This window comes from Brienomyrus brachyistius, chromosome 2, assembly GCF_023856365.1.
Source record: "Brienomyrus brachyistius isolate T26 chromosome 2, BBRACH_0.4, whole genome shotgun sequence".
Classification (NCBI taxonomy): Eukaryota; Metazoa; Chordata; class Actinopteri; order Osteoglossiformes; family Mormyridae; genus Brienomyrus; species Brienomyrus brachyistius.
Window position 1 is genome coordinate 41,284,997 of NC_064534.1, and position 18,573 is coordinate 41,303,569.

Sequence of the window (18,573 nt, forward strand, 5' to 3'; positions counted from 1 at the left end):
TTCATAAAGGTAGCTTTTACACACCGTTTTACTCAAAATACTTCCTGGTAATTCAAGGTGCTGTAAGCTGTTCGTGGCTTTATTCCACCAGGGCGCGATCTTCTCACAAACTTGAAGACTGTCACTCCCCATTCACATTTTACAACTTATTGTTAATGATAAAGAGACAGCTTTTTACACACAGTTTTAAACAAAGTACTGATATTATTCCTCTTCAACTGACCGCTTTGTTTTCTATGCAAAAACCACTTCGCCACAGAAGACTCGATATTATTGGCATAGCAAGTTCTGCTCTTCTCCTTTCAAAACTTGCTAAAAGCTATATTTAAAAGAACAGATTGGCCGGGGTAATTCACACCCTTCAATGCCAGCTTAATGTTTAGGTTAGTGGGAGTCACAGAGGAATTAGGGATGGAAACTTCTTTGCTGGTGGTAGAAGCGGTCTGGTGAATTTTTAGAGAGAAGAGGCCGTCGATGTTTGAATGTAGAAAATTGTTCTGGCTGCAGCCTGCAGTATAGACTTGTTGGTGTGTGTAGCTCCCAGTGTTCTGACAGCGTGACGTTTTGGGGAAGCATGTGATTCAGCAGCTACCAGTGGGTTTCGTGCGGCGGAGATTTTGTGGCTGTTAGCGGAGTTGATAACAGAGGGTCGTTAAGAGAAGCCTGCATGCAGTAGGCAAAGGAGTAATGTTTGCCGGCGGGGGACGTGCGGCGATTAACCTGTGCGGTAGTGAAAAGGAGTTAAAAAGAAGGAAGTGTGCGGATGCGGAAAGAATGGAATAATTGTGGTAGGCTGCTGGCTGAGTAGTTTGGTGAATGTTTGGTGTGGGTCCGGCGCTGCCGATTGGATGGTGGGGCTGCAGTGTGAGTCAGATAAAAAAAAAAAAAGAACATTAGTAGGATCCAATGGGACCAACTGGCATGTATAGAGGCGTGTAATGCAAAAGGGCTGTTTTTGGTAGCATCTCTCGCTTACGGCCATACCACCCTAAACACGCCTGATCTCGTCTGATCTCGGAAGCTAAGCAGGGTAGGGTCTGGTTAGTACTTGGATGGGAGACCACCTGGGAATACCAGGTCCTGTAAGCTTTTCTCACTTTTACTTTATACAGGGGGCGCTCCACTTCACGATTAATTTAAATCTATCACTCCCCTTCCATTTTACTATTTTATATATATATATATATTTTTTTTTCTCTCATTCATAAAGGTAGCTTTTACACACCGTTTTACTCAAAATACTTCCTGGTAATTCAAGGTGCTGTAAGCTGTTCGTGGCTTTATTCCACCAGGGCGCGATCTTCTCACAAACTTGAAGACTGTCACTCCCCATTCACGTTTTACAACTTATTGTTAATGATAAAGAGACAGCTTTTTACACACAGTTTTAAACAAAGTACTGATATTATTCCTCTTCAACTGACCGCTTTGTTTTCTATGCAAAAACCACTTCGCCACAGAAGACTCGATATTATTGGCATAGCAAGTTCTGCTCTTCTCCTTTCAAAACTTGCTAAAAGCTGTATTTAAAAGAACAGATTGGCCGGGGTAATTCACACCCTTCAATGCCAGCTTAATGTTTAGGTTAGTGGGAGTCACAGAGGAATTAGGGATGGAAACTTCTTTGCTGGTGGTAGAAGCGGTCTGGTGAATTTTTAGAGAGAAGAGGCCGTCGATGTTTGAATGTAGAAAATTGTTCTGGCTGCAGCCTGCAGTATGGACTTGTTGGTGTGTGTAGCTCCCAGTGTTCTGACAGCGTGACGTTTTGGGGAAGCATGTGATTCAGCAGCTACCAGTGGGCTTCGTGCGGCGGAGATTTTGTGGCTGTTAGCGGAGTTGATAACAGAGGGTCGTTAAGAGAAGCCTGCATGCAGTAGGCAAAGGAGTAATGTTTGCCGGCGGGGGACGTGCGGCGATTAACCTGTGCGGTAGTGAAAAGGAGTTAAAAAGAAGGAAGTGTGCGGATGCGGAAAGAATGGAATAATTGTGGTAGGCTGCTGGCTGAGTAGTTTGGTGAATGTTTGGTGTGGGTCCGGCGCTGCCGATTGGATGGTGGTGCTGCAGTGTGAGTCAGATAAAAAAAAAAAAAAAACAGGAGTAGGTTCCAATGGGACTAACTGGCATGTATAGACGCGTGTAATGCAAAAGGGCTGTTTTTGGTAGCATCTCTCACTTACGGCCATACCACCCTGAACACGCCCGATCTCGTCTGATCTCGGAAGCTAAGCAGGGTAGGGTCTGGTTAGTACTTGAATGGAAGACCACCTGGGAATACCAGGTGCTGTAAGCTTTTCTCACTTTTACTTTATACAGGGGGCGCTCCACTTCACGATTAATTTAAATCTATCACTCCCCTTCCATTTTACTATTTTATATATATATATATATTTTTTTCTCTCATTCATGAAGGTAGCTTTTACACACCGTTTTACTCTAAATACTTCCTGGTAATTCAAGGTGCTGTAAGCTGTTCGTGGCTTTATTCCACCAGGGCGCGATCTTCTCACAAACTTGAAGACTGTCACTCCCCATTCACGTTTTACAACTTATTGTTAATGATAAAGAGACAGCTTTTTACACACAGTTTTAAACAAAGTACTGATATTATTCCTCTTCAACTGACCGCTTTGTTTTCTATGCAAAAACCACTTCGCCACAGAAGACTCGATATTATTGGCATAGCAAGTTCTGCTCTTCTCCTTTCAAAACTTGCTAAAAGCTGTATTTAAAAGAACAGATTGGCCGGGGTAATTCACACCCTTCAATGCCAGCTTAATGTTTAGGTTAGTGGGAGTCACAGACGAATTAGGGATGGAAACTTCTTTGCTGGTGGTAGAAGCGGTCTGGTGAATTTTTAGAGAGAAGAGGCCGTCGATGTTTGAATGTAGAAAATTGTTCTGGCTGCAGCCTGCAGTATGGACTTGTTGGTGTGTGTAGCTCCCAGTGTTCTGACAGCGTGACGTTTTGGGGAAGCATGTGATTCAGCAGCTACCAGTGGGCTTCGTGCGGCGGAGATTTTGTGGCTGTTAGCGGAGTTGATAACAGAGGGTCGTTAAGAGAAGCCTGCATGCAGTAGGCAAAGGAGTAATGTTTGCCGGCGGGGGACGTGCGGCGATTAACCTGTGCGGTAGTGAAAAGGAGTTAAAAAGAAGGAAGTGTGCGGATGCGGAAAGAATGGAATAATTGTGGTAGGCTGCTGGCTGAGTAGTTTGGTGAATGTTTGGTGTGGGTCCGGCGCTGCCGATTGGATGGTGGTGCTGCAGTGTGAGTCAGATAAAAAAAAAAAAAAAACCAGGAGTAGGATCCAATGGGACTAACTGGCATGTATAGACGCGTGTAATGCAAAAAGGCTGTTTTTGGTAGCATCTCTCGCTTACGGCCATACCACCCTGAACACGCCCGATCTCGTCTGATCTCGGAAGCTAAGCAGGTTAGGGTCTGGTTAGTACTTGGATGGGAGACCACTTGGGAATACCTGGTGCTGTAAGCTTTTCTCACTTTTACTTTATACAGGGGGCGCTCCACTTCACGATTAATTTAAATCTATCACTCGCCTTCCATTTTACTATTTTATATATATATATATATTTTTTTTTCTCTCATTCATAAAGGCAGCTTTTAGAAACCGTTTTACTCTAAATACTTCCTGGTAATTCTAGGTGCTGTAAGCTGTTCGTGCCTTTATTCCACCAGGGCGCGATCTTCTCACAAACTTGAAGACTGTCACTCCCCATTCACGTTTTACAACTTATTGTTAATGATAAAGAGACAGCTTTTTACACACAGTTTTAAACAAAGTACTGATATTATTCCTCTTCAACTGACCGCTTTGTTTTCTATGCAAAAACCACTTCGCCACAGAAGACTCGATATTATTGGCATAGCAAGTTCTGCTCTTCTCCTTTCAAAACTTGCTAAAAGCTGTATTTAAAAGAACAGATTGGCCGGGGTAATTCACACCCTTCAATGCCAGCTTAATGTTTAGGTTAGTGGGAATCACAGAGGAATTAGGGATGGAAACTTCTTTGCTGGTGGTAGAAGCGGTCTGGTGAATTTTTAGAGAGAAGAGGCCGTCGATGTTTGAATGTAGAAAATTGTTCTGGCTGCAGCCTGCAGTATGGACTTGTTGGTGTGTGTAGCTCCCAGTGTTCTGACAGCGCGACGTTTTGGGGAAGCATGTGATTCAGCAGCTACCAGTGGGCTTCGTGCGGCGGAGATTTTGTGGCTGTTAGCGGAGTTGATAACAGAGGGTCGTTAAGAGAAGCCTGCATGCAGTAGGCAAAGGAGTAATGTTTGCCGGCGGGGGACATGCGGCGATAAACCTGTGCGGTAGTGAAAAGGAGTTAAAAAGAAGGAAGTGTGCGGATGCGGAAAGAATGGAATAATTGTGGTAGGCTGCCGGCTGAGTAGTTTGGTGAATGTTTGGTGTGGGTCCGGCGCTGCCGATTGGATGGTGGGGCTGCAGTGTGAGTCAGATAAAAAAAAAAAAAAAACCAGGAGTAGGATCCAATGGGACTAACTGGCATGTATAGACGCGTGTAATGCAAAAGGGCTGTTTTTGGTAGCATCTCTCGCTTACGGCCATACCACCCTGAACACGCCCGATCTCGTCTGATCTTGGAAACTAAGCAGGGTAGGGTCTGGTTAGTACTTGGATGGGAGACCTCCTGGGAATACCAGGTGCTGTAAGCCTTTCTCACTTTTACTTTATACAGGGGGCGCTCCACTTCACGATTAATTTAAATCTATCACTCCCCTTCCATTTTACTATTTTATATATATATATTTTTTTTTTCTCTCATTCATAAAGGCAGCTTTTAGAAACCGTTTTACTCTAAATACTTCCTGGTAATTCTAGGTGCTGTAAGCTGTTCGTGCCTTTATTCCACCAGGGCGCGATCTTCTCACAAACTTGAAGACTGTCACTCCCCATTCACGTTTTACAACTTATTGTTAATGATAAAGAGACAGCTTTTTACACACAGTTTTAAACAAAGTACTGATATTATTCCTCTTCAACTGACCGCTTTGTTTTCTATGCAAAAACCACTTCGCCACAGAAGACTCGATATTATTGGCATAGCAAGTTCTGCTCTTCTCCTTTCAAAACTTGCTAAAAGCTGTATTTAAAAGAACAGATTGGCCGGGGTAATTCACACCCTTCAATGCCAGCTTAATGTTTAGGTTAGTGGGAATCACAGAGGAATTAGGGATGGAAACTTCTTTGCTGGTGGTAGAAGCGGTCTGGTGAATTTTTAGAGAGAAGAGGCCGTCGATGTTTGAATGTAGAAAATTGTTCTGGCTGCAGCCTGCAGTATGGACTTGTTGGTGTGTGTAGCTCCCAGTGTTCTGACAGCGCGACGTTTTGGGGAAGCATGTGATTCAGCAGCTACCAGTGGGCTTCGTGCGGCGGAGATTTTGTGGCTGTTCGCGGAGTTGATAACAGAGGGTCGTTAAGAGAAGCCTGCATGCAGTAGGCAAAGGAGTAATGTTTGCTGGCGGGGGACGTGCGGCGATTAACCTGTGCGGTAGTGAAAAGGAGTTAAAAAGAAGGAAGTGTGCAGATGCGGAAAGAATGGAATAATTGTGGTAGGCTGCCGGCTGAGTAGTTTGGTGAATGTTTGGTGTGGGTCCGGCGCTGCCGATTGGATGGTGGTGCTGCAGTGTGAGTCAGATAAAAAAAAAAAAAAAACCAGGAGTAGGATCCAATGGGACTAACTGGCATGTATAGACGCGTGTAATGCAAAAGGGCTGTTTTTGGTCGCGTCTCTCGCTTATGGCCATACCACCCTGAACACACCCGATCTCATCCGATCTCAGAAGCCAAGCAGGGTAGGGTCTGGTTAGTACTTGGATGGGACACATCCTGGGAATACCAGGTGCTGTAAGCTTTTCTCACTTTTACTTTATACAGGGGGCGCTCCACTTCACGATTAATTTAAATCTATCACTCCCCTTCCATTTTACTATTTTATATATATATATATTTTTCTCTCATTCATAAAGGCAGCTTTTAGAAACCGTTTTACTCTAAATACTTCCTGGTAATTCTAGGTGCTGTAAGCTCTTCGTGCCTTTATTCCACCAGGGCGCGATCTTCTCACAAACTTGAAGACTGTCACTCCCCATTCACGTTTTACAACTTATTGTTAATGATAAAGAGACAGCTTTTTACACACAGTTTTAAACAAAGTACTGATATTATTCCTCTTCAACTGACCGCTTTGTTTTCTATGCAAAAACCACTTCGCCACAGAAGACTCGATATTATTGGCATAGCAAGGTCTGCTCTTCTCCTCCTTTCAAAACTTGCTAAAAGCTGTATTTAAAAGAACAGATTGGCCGGGGTAATTCACACCCTTCAATGCCAGCTTAATGTTTAGGTTAGTGGGAATCACAGAGGAATTAGGGATGGAAACTTCTTTGCTGGTGGTAGAAGCGGTCTGGTGAATTTTTAGAGAGAAGAGGCCGTCGATGTTTGAATGTAGAAAATTGTTCTGGCTGCAGCCTGCAGTATGGACTTGTTGGTGTGTGTAGCTCCCAGTGTTCTGACAGCGCGACGTTTTGGGGAAGCATGTGATTCCTCAGCTACCAGTGGGCTTCGTGCGGCGGAGATTTTGTGGCTGTTAGCGGAGTTGATAACAGAGGGTCGTTAAGAGAAGCCTGCATGCAGTAGGCAAAGGAGTAATGTTTGCCGGCGGGGGACGTGCGGCGATTAACCTGTGCGGTAGTGAAAAGGAGTTAAAAAGAAGGAAGTGTGCGGATGCGGAAAGAATGGAATAATTGTGGTAGGCTGCCGGCTGAGTAGTTTGGTAAATGTTTGGTGTGGGTCCGGCGCTGCCGATTGGATGGTGGTGCTGCAGTGTGAGTCAGATAAAAAAAAAAAAAACAGGAGTAGGATCCAATGGGACTAACTGGCATGTATAGACGCGTGTAATGCAAAAGGGCTGTTTTTGGTCACGTCTCTCGCTTATGGCCATACCTCCCTGAACACGCCCGATCTCATCCGATCTCGGAAGCCAAGCAGGGTAGGGTCTGGTTAGTACTTTGATGGGAGACCTCCTGGGAATACCAGGTGATGTAAGCTTTTCTCACTTTTACTTTATACAGGGGGCGCTCCACTTCACGATTAATTTAAATCTATCACTCCCCTTCCATTTTACTATTTTATATATATATATATTTTTCTCTCTTTCATAAAGGCAGCTTTTACACACCGTTTTACTCTAAATATCCATCCATCCATCCATTTTCCAAACCGCTTATCCTATTGGGTCGCGGGGGGTCCGGAGCCTATTCCGGAATCAATGGGCACGAGACAGGGAACAACCCAGGATGGGGGGCCAGCCCATCACTGTCACTCTAAATACTTCCTGGTAATTCTAGGTGCTGTAAGCTGTTCGTGCCTTTATTCCACCAGGGCGCGATCTTCTCATAAACTTGAAGACTGTCACTCCCCATTCACGTTTTACAACTTATTGTTAATGATAAAGAGACAGCTTTTTACACACAGTTTTAAACAAAGTACTGATATTATTCCTCTTCAACTGACCGCTTTGTTTTCTATGCAAAAACCACTTCGCCACAGAAGACTCGATATTATTGGCATAGCAAGTTCTGCTCTTCACCTTTCAAAACTTGCTAAAAGCTGTATTTAAAAGAACAGATTGGCCGGGGTAATTCACACCCTTCAATGCCAGCTTAATGTTTAGGTTAGTGGGAATCACAGAGGAATTAGGGATGGAAACTTCTTTGCTGGTGGTAGAAGCGGTCTGGTGAATTTTTAGAGAGAAGAGGCCGTCGATGTTTGAATGTAGAAAATTGTTCTGGCTGCAGCCTGCATTATGGACTTGTTGGTGTGTGTAGCTCCCAGTGTTCTGACAGCGTGACGTTTTGGGGAAGCATGTGATTCAGCAGCTACCAGTGGGCTTCGTGCGGCGGAGATTTTGTGGCTGTTAGCGGAGTTGATAACAGAGGGTCGTTAAGAGAAGCCTGCATGCAGTAGGCAAAGGAGTAATGTTTGCCGGCGGGGGACGTGCGGCGATTAACCTGTGCGGTAGTGAAAAGGAGTTAAAAAGAAGGAAGTGTGCGGATGCGGAAAGAATGGAATAATTGTGGTAGGCTGCCGGCTGAGTAGTTTGGTGAATGTTTGGTGTGGGTCCGGCGCTGCCGATTGGATGGTGGTGCTGCAGTGTGAGTCAGATAAAAAAAAAAAAAAACAGGAGTAGGATCCAATGGGACTAACTGGCATGTATAGACGCGTGTAATGCAAAAGGGCTGTTTTTGGTCACGTCTCTCGCTTATGGCCATACCTCCCTGAACACGCCCGATCTCATCCGATCTCGGAAGCCAAACAGGGTAGGGTCTGGTTAGTACTTTGATGGGAGACCTCCGGGGAATACCAGGTGATGTAAGCTTTTCTCACTTTTACTTTATACAGGGGGCGCTCCACTTCACGATTAATTTAAATCTATCACTCCCCTTCCATTTTACTATTTTATATATATATATATTTTTTTCTCTCATTCATAAAGGCAGCTTTTACACACCGTTTTACTCTAAATACTTCCTGGTAATTCTAGGTGCTGTAAGCTGTTCGTGCCTTTATTCCACCAGGGCGCGATCTTCTCACAAACTTGAAGACTGTCACTCCCCATTCACGTTTTACAACTTATTGTTAATGATAAAGAGACAGCTTTTTACACACAGTTTTAAACAAAGTACTGATATTATTCCTCTTCAACTGACCGCTTTGTTTTCTATGCAAAAACCACTTCGCCACAGAAGACTCGATATTATTGGCATAGCAAGTTCTGCTCTTCTCCTTTCAAAACTTGCTAAAAGCTGTATTTAAAAGAACAGATTGGCCGGGGTAATTCACACCCTTCAATGCCAGCTTAATGTTTAGGTTAGTGGGAATCACAGAGGAATTAGGGATGGAAACTTCTTTGCTGGTGGTAGAAGCGGTCTGGTGAATTTTTAGAGAGAAGAGGCCGTCGATGTTTGAATGTAGAAAATTGTTCTGGCTGCAGCCTGCATTATGGACTTGTTGGTGTGTGTAGCTCCCAGTGTTCTGACAGCGTGACGTTTTGGGGAAGCATGTGATTCAGCTGCTACCAGTGGGCTTCGTGCGGCGGAGATTTTGTGGCTGTTAGCGGAGTTGATAACAGAGGGTCGTTAAGAGAAGCCTGCATGCAGTAGGCAAAGGAGTAATGTTTGCCGGCGGGGGACGTGCGGCGATTAACCTGTGCGGTAGTGAAAAGGAGTTAAAAAGAAGGAAGTGTGCGGATGCGGAAAGAATGGAATAATTGTGGTAGGCTACCGGCTGAGTAGTTTGGTGAATGTTTGGTGTGGGTCCGGCGCTGCCGATTGGATGATGGTGCTGCAGTGTGAGTCAGATAAAAAAAAAAAAAAACAGGAGTAGGATCCAATGGGACTAACTGGCATGTATAGACGCGTGTAATGCAAAAGGGCTGTTTTTGGTCACGTCTCTCGCTTATGGCCATACCTCCCTGAACACGCCCGATCTCATCCGATCTCGGAAGCCAAGCAGGGTAGGGTCTGGTTAGTACTTTGATGGGAGACCTCCTGGGAATACCAGGTGATGTAAGCTTTTCTCACTTTTACTTCATACAGGGGGCGCTCCACTTCACGATTAATTTAAATCTATCACTCCCCTTCCATTTTACTATTTTATATATATATATATTTTTCTCTCTTTCATAAAGGCAGCTTTTACACACCGTTTTACTCTAAATATCCATCCATCCATCCATTTTCCAAACCGCTTATCCTATTGGGTCGCGGGGGGTCCGGAGCCTATCCCGGAATCAATGGGCACGAGGCAGGGAACAACCCAGGATGGGGGGCCAGCCCATCACAGTCACTCTAAATACTTCCTGGTAATTCTAGGTGCTGTAAGCTGTTCGTGCCTTTATTCCACCAGGGCGCGATCTTCTCACAAACTTGAAGACTGTCACTCCCCATTCACGTTTTACAACTTATTGTTAATGATAAAGAGACAGCTTTTTACACACAGTTTTAAACAAAGTACTGATATTATTCCTCTTCAACTGACCGCTTTGTTTTCTATGCAAAAACCACTTCGCCACAGAAGACTCGATATTATTGGCATAGCAAGTTCTGCTCTTCTCCTTTCAAAACTTGCTAAAAGCTGTATTTAAAAGAACAGATTGGCCGGGGTAATTCACACCCTTCAATGCCAGCTTAATGTTTAGGTTAGTGGGAATCACAGAGGAATTAGGGATGGAAACTTCTTTGCTGGTGGTAGAAGCGGTCTGCTGAATTTTTAGAGAGAAGAGGCCGTCGATGTTTGAATGTAGAAAATTGTTCTGGCTGCAGCCTGCAGTATGGACTTGTTGGTGTGTGTAGCTCCCAGTGTTCTGACAGCGCGACGTTTTGGGGAAGCATGTGATTCAGCAGCTACCAGTGGGCTTCGTGCGGCGGAGATTTTGTGGCTGTTAGCGGAGTTGATAACAGAGGGTCGTTAAGAGAAGCCTGCATGCAGTAGGCAAAGGCGTAATGTTTGCCGGCGGGGGACGTGCGGCGATTAACCTGTGCGGTAGTGAAAAGGAGTTAAAAAGAAGGAAGTGTGCGGATGCGGAAAGAATGGAATAATTGTGGTAGGCTGCCGGCTGAGTAGTTTGGTGAATGTTTGGTGTGGGTCCGGCGTTGCCGATTGGATGGTGGGGCTGCAGTGTGAGTCAGATAAAAAAAAAAAAAACATTAGTAGGATCCAATGGGACCAACTGGCATGTATAGAGGCGTGTAATGCAAAAGGGCTGTTTTTGGTAGCGTCTCTCGCTTATGGCCATGCCCGCCTGAACACGCCTGATCTCATCCGATCTCGGAAGCCAATCAGGGTAGGGTCTGGTTAGTACTTGGATGGGAGACCTCCTGGGAATACCAGGTGCTGTAAGCTTTTCTCACTTTTACTTTATACAGGGGGCGCTCCACTTCACGATTAATTTAAATCTAGCACTCCCCTTCCATTTTACTATTTTATATATATATTTTTTTTTTTTTCTCTCATTCATAAAGGCAGCTTTTAGAAACCGTTTTACTCTAAATACTTCCTGGTAATTCTAGGTGCTGTAAGCTGTTCGTGCCTTTATTCCACCAGGGCGCGATCTTCTCACAAACTTGAAGACTGTCACTCCCCATTCACGTTTTACAACTTATTGTTAATGATAAATAGACAGCTTTTTACACACAGTTTTAAACAAAGTACTGATATTATTCCTCTTCAACTGACCGCTTTGTTTTCTATGCAAAAACCACTTCGCCACAGAAGACTCGATATTATTGGCATAGCAAGTTCTGCTCTTCTCCTTTCAAAACTTGCTAAAAGCTGTATTTAAAAGAACAGATTGGCCGGGGTAATTCATACCCTTCAATGCCAGCTTAATGTTTAGGTTAGTGGGAATCACAGAGGAATTAGGGATGGAAACTTCTTTGCTGGTGGTAGAAGCGGTCTGGTGAATTTTTAGAGAGAAGAGGCCGTCGATGTTTGAATGTAGAAAATTGTTCTGGCTGCAGCCTGCAGTATGGACTTGTTGGTGTGTGTAGCTCCCAGTGTTCTGACAGCGTGACGTTTTGGGGAAGCATGTGATTCAGCAGCTACCAGTGGGCTTCGTGCGGCGGAGATTTTGTGGCTGTTAGCGGAGTTGATAACAGAGGGTCGTTAAGAGAAGCCTGCATGCAGTAGGCAAAGGAGTAATGTTTGCCGGCGGGGGACATGCGGCGATTAACCTGTGCGGTAGTGAAAAGGAGTTAAAAAGAAGGAAGTGTGCGGATGCGGAAAGAATGGAATAATTGTGGTAGGCTGCCGGCTGAGTAGTTTGGTGAATGTTTGGTGTGGGTCCGGCGCTGCCGATTGGATATTGGGGCTGCAGTGTGAGTCAGATAAAAAAAAAAAAAAAACCAGGAGTAGGATCCAATGGGACTAACTGGCATGTATAGACGCGTGTAATGCAAAAGGGCTGTTTTTGGTAGCATCTCTCGCTTACGGCCATACCACCCTGAACACGCCCGATCTCGTCTGATCTCGGAAGCCAAGCAGGGTAGGGTTTGGTTAGTACTTGGATGGGAGACCTCCTGGGAATACCAGGCGCTGTAAGCCTTTCTCACTTTTACTTTATACAGGGGGCGCTCCACTTCACGATTAATTTAAATCTATCACTCCCCTTCCATTTTACTATTTTATATATATATATTTTTTTTTTTCTCTCATTCATAAAGGCAGCTTTTAGAAACCGTTTTACTCTAAATACTTCCTGGTAATTCTAGGTGCTGTAAGCTGTTCGTGCCTTTATTCCACCAGGGCGCGATCTTCTCACAAACTTGAAGACTGTCACTCCCCATTCACGTTTTACAACTTATTGTTAATGATAAAGAGACAGCTTTTTACACACAGTTTTAAACAAAGTACTGATATTATTCCTCTTCAACTGACCGCTTTGTTTTCTATGCAAAAACCACTTCGCCACAGAAGACTCGATATTATTGGCATAGCAAGTTCTGCTCTTCTCCTTTCAAAACTTGCTAAAAGCTGTATTTAAAAGAACAGATTGGCCGGGGTAATTCACACCCTTCAATGCCAGCTTAATGTTTAGGTTAGTGGGAATCACAGAGGAATTAGGGATGGAAACTTCTTTGCTGGTGGTAGAAGCGGTCTGCTGAATTTTTAGAGAGAAGAGGCCGTCGATGTTTGAATGTAGAAAATTGTTCTGGCTGCAGCCTGCAGTATGGACTTGTTGGTGTGTGTAGCTCCCAGTGTTCTGACAGCGCGACGTTTTGGGGAAGCATGTGATTCAGCAGCTACCAGTGGGCTTCGTGCGGCGGAGATTTTGTGGCTGTTAGCGGAGTTGATAACAGAGGGTCGTTAAGAGAAGCCTGCATGCAGTAGGCAAAGGCGTAATGTTTGCCGGCGGGGGACGTGCGGCGATTAACCTGTGCGGTAGTGAAAAGGAGTTAAAAAGAAGGAAGTGTGCGGATGCGGAAAGAATGGAATAATTGTGGTAGGCTGCCGGCTGAGTAGTTTGGTGAATGTTTGGTGTGGGTCCGGCGTTGCCGATTGGATGGTGGGGCTGCAGTGTGAGTCAGATAAAAAAAAAAAAAAACATTAGTAGGATCCAATGGGACCAACTGGCATGTATAGAGGCGTGTAATGCAAAAGGGCTGTTTTTGGTAGCGTCTCTCGCTTATGGCCATGCCCGCCTGAACACGCCTGATCTCATCCGATCTCGGAAGCCAAGCAGGGTAGGGTCTGGTTAGTACTTGGATGGGAGACCTCCTGGGAATACCAGGTGCTGTAAGCTTTTCTCACTTTTACTTTATACAGGGGGCGCTCCACTTCACGATTAATTTAAATCTAGCACTCCCCTTCCATTTTACTATTTTATATATATATTTTTTTTCTCTCTTTCATAAAGCCAGCTTTTAGAAACCGTTTTACTCTAAATACTTCCTGGTAATTCTAGGTGCTGTAAGCTGTTCGTGCCTTTATTCCACCAGGGCGCGATCTTCTCACAAACTTGAAGACTGTCACTCCCAATTCACGTTTTACAACTTATTGTTAATGATAAAGAGACAGCTTTTTACACACAGTTTTAAACAAAGTACTGATATTATTCCTCTTCAACAGACCGCTTTGTTTTCTATGCAAAAACCACTTTGCCACAGAAGACTCGATATTATTGGCATAGCAAGTTCTGCTCTTCTCCTTTCAAAACTTGCTAAAAGCTGTATTTAAAAGAACAGATTGGCCGGGGTAATTCACACCCTTCAATGCCAGCTTAATGTTTAGGTTAGTGGGAATCACAGAGGAATTAGGGATGGAAACTTCTTTGCTGGTGGTAGAAGCGGTCTGGTGAATTTTTAGAGAGAAGAGGCCGTCGATGTTTGAATGTATAAAATTGTTCTGGCTGCAGCCTGCAGTATGGACTTGTTGGTGTGTGTAGCTCCCAGTGTTCTGACAGCGCGACGTTTTGGGGAAGCATGTGATTCAGCAGCTACCAGTGGGCTTCGTGCAGCGGAGATTTTGTGGCTGTTAGCGGAGTTGATAACAGAGGGTCGTTAAGAGAAGCCTGCATGCAGTAGGCAAAGGAGTAATGTTTGCCGGCGGTGGACGTGCGGCGATTAACCTGTGCGGTAGTGAAAAGGAGTTAAAAAGAAGGAAGTGTGCGGATGCGGAAAGAATGGAATAATTGTGGTAGGCTGCCGGCTGAGTAGTTTGGTGAATGTTTGGTGTGGGTCCGGCGCTGCCGATTGGATGGTGGAGCTGCAGTGTGAGTCAGATAAAAAAAAAAAAAGAACATTAGTAGGATCCAATGGGACCAACTGGCATGTATAGAGGCGTGTAATGCAAAAGGGCTGTTTTTGGTAGCATCTCTCGCTTACGGCCATACCACCCTGAACACGCCCGATCTCATCTGATCTCGGAAGCCAAGCAAGGTAGGGTCTGGTTAGTACTTAGATGGGAGACATCCTGGGCATACCAGGTGCTGTAAGCTTTTCTCACTTTTACTTTATACAGGGGGCGCTCCACTTCAAGATTAATATAAATCTAGCACTCCCCTTTCATTTTACTATTTTATATATATATTTTTTTTCTCTCTTTCATAAAGCCAGCTTTTAGAAACCGTTTTACTCTAAATACTTCCTGGTAATTCTAGGTGCTGTAAGCTGTTCGTGCCTTTATTCCACCAGGGCGCGATCTTCTCACAAACTTGAAGACTGTCACTCCCCATTCACGTTTTACAACTTATTGTTAATGATAAAGAGACAGCTTTTTACACACAGTTTTAAACAAAGTACTGAAATTATTCCTCTTCAACTGACCGCTTTGTTTTCTATGCAAAAACCACTTTGCCACAGAAGACTCGATATTATTGGCATAGCAAGTTCTGCTCTTCTCCTTTCAAAACTTGCTAAAGGCTGTATTTAAAAGAACAGATTGGCCGGGGTAATTCACACCCTTCAATGCCAGCTTAATGTTTAGGTTAGTGGGAATCACAGAGGAATTAGGGATGGAAACTTCTTTGCTGGTGGTAGAAGCGGTCTGGTGAATTTTTAGAGAGAAGAGGCCGTCGATGTTTGAATGTAGAAAATTGTTCTGGCTGCAGCCTGCAGTATGGACTTGTTGGTGTGTGTAGCTCCCAGTGTTCTGACAGCGCGACGTTTTGGGGAAGCATGTGATTCAGCAGCTACCAGTGGGCTTCGTGCAGCGGAGATTTTGTGGCTGTTAGCGGAGTTGATAACAGAGGGTCGTTAAGAGAAGCCTGCATGCAGTAGGCAAAGGAGTAATGTTTGCCGGCGGGGGACGTGCGGCGATTAACCTGTGCGGTAGTGAAAAGGAGTTAAAAAGAAGGAAGTGTGCGGATGCGGAAAGAATGGAATAATTGTGGTAGGCTGCCGGCTGAGTAGTTTGGTGAATGTTTGGTGTGGGTCCGGCGCTGCCGATTGGATGGTGGAGCTGCAGTGTGAGTCAGATAAAAAAAAAAAAGAACATTAGTAGGATCCAATGGGACCAACTGGCATGTATAGAGGCGTGTATTGCAAAAGGGCTGTTTTTGGTAGCATCTCTCGCTTACGGCCATACCACCCTGAACACGCCCGATCTCATCTGATCTCGGAAGCTAAGCAGGGTAGGGTCTGGTTCGTACTTGGATGGGAGACCTCCTGGGCATACCAGGTGCTGTAAGCTTTTCTCACTTTTACTTTATACAGGGGGCGCTCCACTTCACGATTAATTTAAATCTAGCACTCCCCTTCCATTTTACTATTTTATATATATATTTTTTTTCTCTCTTTCATAAAGCCAGCTTTTAGAAACCGTTTTACTCTAAATACTGCCTGGTAATTCTAGGTGCTGTAAGCTCTTCGTGCCTTTATTCCACCAGGGCGCGATCTTCTCACAAACTTGAAGACTGTCACTCCCCATTCACGTTTTACAACTTATTGTTAATGATAAAGAGACAGCTTTTTACACACAGTTTTAAACAAAGTACTGATATTATTCCTCTTCAACTGACCGCTTTGTTTTCTATGCAAAAACCACTTCGCCACAGAAGACTCGATATTATTGGCATAGCAAGTTCTGCTCTTCTCCTTTCAAAACTTGCTAAAAGCTGTATTTAAAAGAACAGATTGGCCGGGGTAATTCACACCCTTCAATGCCAGCTTAATGTTTAGGTTAGTGGGAATCACAGAGGAATTAGGGATGGAAACTTCTTTGCTGGTGGTAGAAGCGGTCTGGTGAATTTTTAGAGAGAAGAGGCCGTCGATGTTTGAATGTAGAAAATTGTTCTAGCTGCAGCCTGCAGTATGGACTTGTTGGTGTGTGTAGCTCCCAGTGTTCTGACAGCGCGACGTTTTGGGGAAGCATGTGATTCAGCAGCTACCAGTGGGCTTCGTGCGGCGGAGATTTTGTGGCTGTTAGCGGAGTTGATAACAGAGGGTCGTTAAGAGAAGCCTGCATGCAGTAGGCAAAGGAGTAATGTTTGCCGGCGGGGGACGTGCGGCGATTAACCTGTGCGGTAGTGAAAAGGAGTTAAAAAGAAGGAAGTGTGCGGATGCGGAAAGAATGGAATAATTGTGGTAGGCTGCCGGCTGAGTAGTTTGGTGAATGTTTGGTGTGGGTCCGGCGCTGCCGATTGGATGGTGGGGCTGCAGTGTGAGTCAGATAAAAAAAAAAAAAAGAACATTAGTAGGATCCAATGGGACCAACTGGCATGTATAGAGGCGTGTAATGCAAAAGGGCTGTTTTTGGTAGCATCTCTCGCTTACGGCCATACCACCCTGAACACGCCCGATCTCGTCTGATCTCAGAAGCCAAGCAGGGTAGGGTCTGGTTAGTACTTGGATGTGAGACCTCCTGGGCATACCAGGTGCTGTAAGCTTTTCTCACTTTTACTTTATACAGGGGGCGCTCCACTTCACGATTAATTTAAAACTAGCACTCCCCTTCCATTTTACTATTTTAAATATATTTTTTTTTCTCTCTTTCATAAAACCAGCTTTTAGAAACCGTTTTACTCTAAATACTTCCTGGTAATTCTAGGTGCTGTAAGCTGTTCGTGCCTTTATTCCACCAGGGCGCGATCTTCTCACAAACTTGAAGACTGTCACTCCCCATTCACGTTTTACAACTTATTGTTAATGATAAAGAGACAGCTTTTTACACACAGTTTTAAACAAAGTACTGATATCATTCCTCTTCAACTGACCGCTTTGTTTTCTATGCAAAAACCACTTTGCCACAGAAGACTCGATATTATTGGCATAGCAAGTTCTGCTCTTCTCCTTTCAAAACTTGCTAAAAGCTGTATTTAAAAGAACAGATTGGCCGGGGTAATTCACACCCTTCAATGCCAGCTTAATGTTTAGGTTAGTGGGAATCACAGAGGAATTAGGGATGGAAACTTCTTTGCTGGTGGTAGAAGCGGTCTGGTGAATTTTTAGAGAGAAGAGGCCGTCGATGTTTGAATGTAGAAAATTGTTCTGGCTGCAGCCTGCAGTATGGACTTATTGGTGTGTGTAGCTCCCAGTGTTCTGACAGCGCGACGTTTTGGGGAAGCATGTGATTCAGCAGCTACCAGTGGGCTTCGTGCGGCGGAGATTTTGTGGCTGTTAGCGGAGTTGATAACAGAGGGTCGTTAAGAGAAGCCTGCATGCAGTAGGCAAAGGAGTAATGTTTGCCGGCGGGGGACGTGCGGCGATTAACCTGTGCGGTAGTGAAAAGGAGTTAAAAAGAAGGAAGTGTGCGGATGCGGAAAGAATGGAATAATTGTGGTAGGCTGCCGGCTGAGTAGTTTGGTGAATGTTTGGTGTGGGTCCGGCGCTGCCGATTGGATGGTGGGGCTGCAGTGTGAGTCAGATAAAAAAAATAAAAAACCAGGAGTTGGATCCAATGGGACTAACTGGCATGTATAGACGCGTGTAATGCAAAAGGGCTGTTTTTGGTAGCATCTCTCGCTTACGGCCATACCACCCTGAACACGCCCGATCTCATCTGATCTCGGAAGCTAAGCAGGGTATGGTCTGGTTAGTACTTGGATGGGAGACCACCTGGGAATACCAGGTGCTGTAAGCTTTTCTCATTTTTACTTTATACAGGGGGCGCTCCACTTCACGATTAATTTAAATCTATCACTCCCCTTCCATTTTACTATTTTATATATATATATTTTTTTTCTCTCATTCATAAAGGCAGCTTTTAGAAACCGTTTTACTCTAAATACTTCCTGGTAATTCTAGGTGCTGTAAGCTGTTCGTGCCTTTATTCCACCAGGGCGCGATCTTCTCACAAACTTGAAGACTGTCACTCCCCATTCACGTTTTACAACTTATTGTTAATGATAAAGAGACAGCTTTTTACACACAGTTTTAAACAAAGTACTGATATCATTCCTCTTCAACTGACCGCTTTGTTTTCTGTGCAAAAACCACTTTGCCACAGAAGACTCGATATTATTGGCATTACAAGTTCTGCTCTTCTCCTTTCAAAACTTGCTAAAAGCTGTATTTAAAAGAACAGATTGGCCGGGGTAA

At 44.5% G+C, this 18,573-nt stretch overlaps 15 non-coding genes across 15 annotated transcripts; all 15 read left to right on the forward strand.

Moving 5' to 3' along the window:
* Positions 1-970: 970 nt before the first annotated feature.
* Positions 971-1,089, forward strand: LOC125736774 (5S ribosomal RNA). Its single transcript, XR_007396043.1, has one exon. It is a non-coding gene; the product is annotated as a 5S ribosomal RNA (ribosomal RNA).
* Positions 1,090-2,171: 1,082 nt separating this feature from the next.
* On the forward strand, positions 2,172-2,290 carry LOC125735296 (5S ribosomal RNA). The gene has a single exon (XR_007394593.1). It is a non-coding gene; the product is annotated as a 5S ribosomal RNA (ribosomal RNA).
* A 1,081-nt stretch (positions 2,291-3,371) lies between these two features.
* On the forward strand, positions 3,372-3,490 carry LOC125734338 (5S ribosomal RNA). Its single transcript, XR_007393654.1, has one exon. It is a non-coding gene; the product is annotated as a 5S ribosomal RNA (ribosomal RNA).
* A 1,083-nt stretch (positions 3,491-4,573) lies between these two features.
* On the forward strand, positions 4,574-4,692 carry LOC125735098 (5S ribosomal RNA). The gene has a single exon (XR_007394397.1). It is a non-coding gene; the product is annotated as a 5S ribosomal RNA (ribosomal RNA).
* A 1,080-nt stretch (positions 4,693-5,772) lies between these two features.
* On the forward strand, positions 5,773-5,891 carry LOC125729402 (5S ribosomal RNA). The gene has a single exon (XR_007389851.1). It is a non-coding gene; the product is annotated as a 5S ribosomal RNA (ribosomal RNA).
* Positions 5,892-6,968: 1,077 nt separating this feature from the next.
* Positions 6,969-7,087, forward strand: LOC125735426 (5S ribosomal RNA). Its single transcript, XR_007394722.1, has one exon. It is a non-coding gene; the product is annotated as a 5S ribosomal RNA (ribosomal RNA).
* Positions 7,088-8,298: 1,211 nt separating this feature from the next.
* Positions 8,299-8,417, forward strand: LOC125737107 (5S ribosomal RNA). Its single transcript, XR_007396374.1, has one exon. It is a non-coding gene; the product is annotated as a 5S ribosomal RNA (ribosomal RNA).
* Positions 8,418-9,494: 1,077 nt separating this feature from the next.
* LOC125735428 (5S ribosomal RNA) lies at positions 9,495-9,613 on the forward strand. The gene has a single exon (XR_007394724.1). It is a non-coding gene; the product is annotated as a 5S ribosomal RNA (ribosomal RNA).
* A 1,210-nt stretch (positions 9,614-10,823) lies between these two features.
* On the forward strand, positions 10,824-10,942 carry LOC125731167 (5S ribosomal RNA). The gene has a single exon (XR_007391450.1). It is a non-coding gene; the product is annotated as a 5S ribosomal RNA (ribosomal RNA).
* Positions 10,943-12,023: 1,081 nt separating this feature from the next.
* On the forward strand, positions 12,024-12,142 carry LOC125734575 (5S ribosomal RNA). Its single transcript, XR_007393882.1, has one exon. It is a non-coding gene; the product is annotated as a 5S ribosomal RNA (ribosomal RNA).
* Positions 12,143-13,221: 1,079 nt separating this feature from the next.
* Positions 13,222-13,340, forward strand: LOC125737296 (5S ribosomal RNA). Its single transcript, XR_007396561.1, has one exon. It is a non-coding gene; the product is annotated as a 5S ribosomal RNA (ribosomal RNA).
* Positions 13,341-14,415: 1,075 nt separating this feature from the next.
* Positions 14,416-14,534, forward strand: LOC125731200 (5S ribosomal RNA). Its single transcript, XR_007391482.1, has one exon. It is a non-coding gene; the product is annotated as a 5S ribosomal RNA (ribosomal RNA).
* A 1,074-nt stretch (positions 14,535-15,608) lies between these two features.
* LOC125734640 (5S ribosomal RNA) lies at positions 15,609-15,727 on the forward strand. The gene has a single exon (XR_007393943.1). It is a non-coding gene; the product is annotated as a 5S ribosomal RNA (ribosomal RNA).
* A 1,076-nt stretch (positions 15,728-16,803) lies between these two features.
* Positions 16,804-16,922, forward strand: LOC125731252 (5S ribosomal RNA). The gene has a single exon (XR_007391536.1). It is a non-coding gene; the product is annotated as a 5S ribosomal RNA (ribosomal RNA).
* Positions 16,923-17,996: 1,074 nt separating this feature from the next.
* On the forward strand, positions 17,997-18,115 carry LOC125733861 (5S ribosomal RNA). Its single transcript, XR_007393194.1, has one exon. It is a non-coding gene; the product is annotated as a 5S ribosomal RNA (ribosomal RNA).
* Positions 18,116-18,573: the final 458 nt, after the last annotated feature.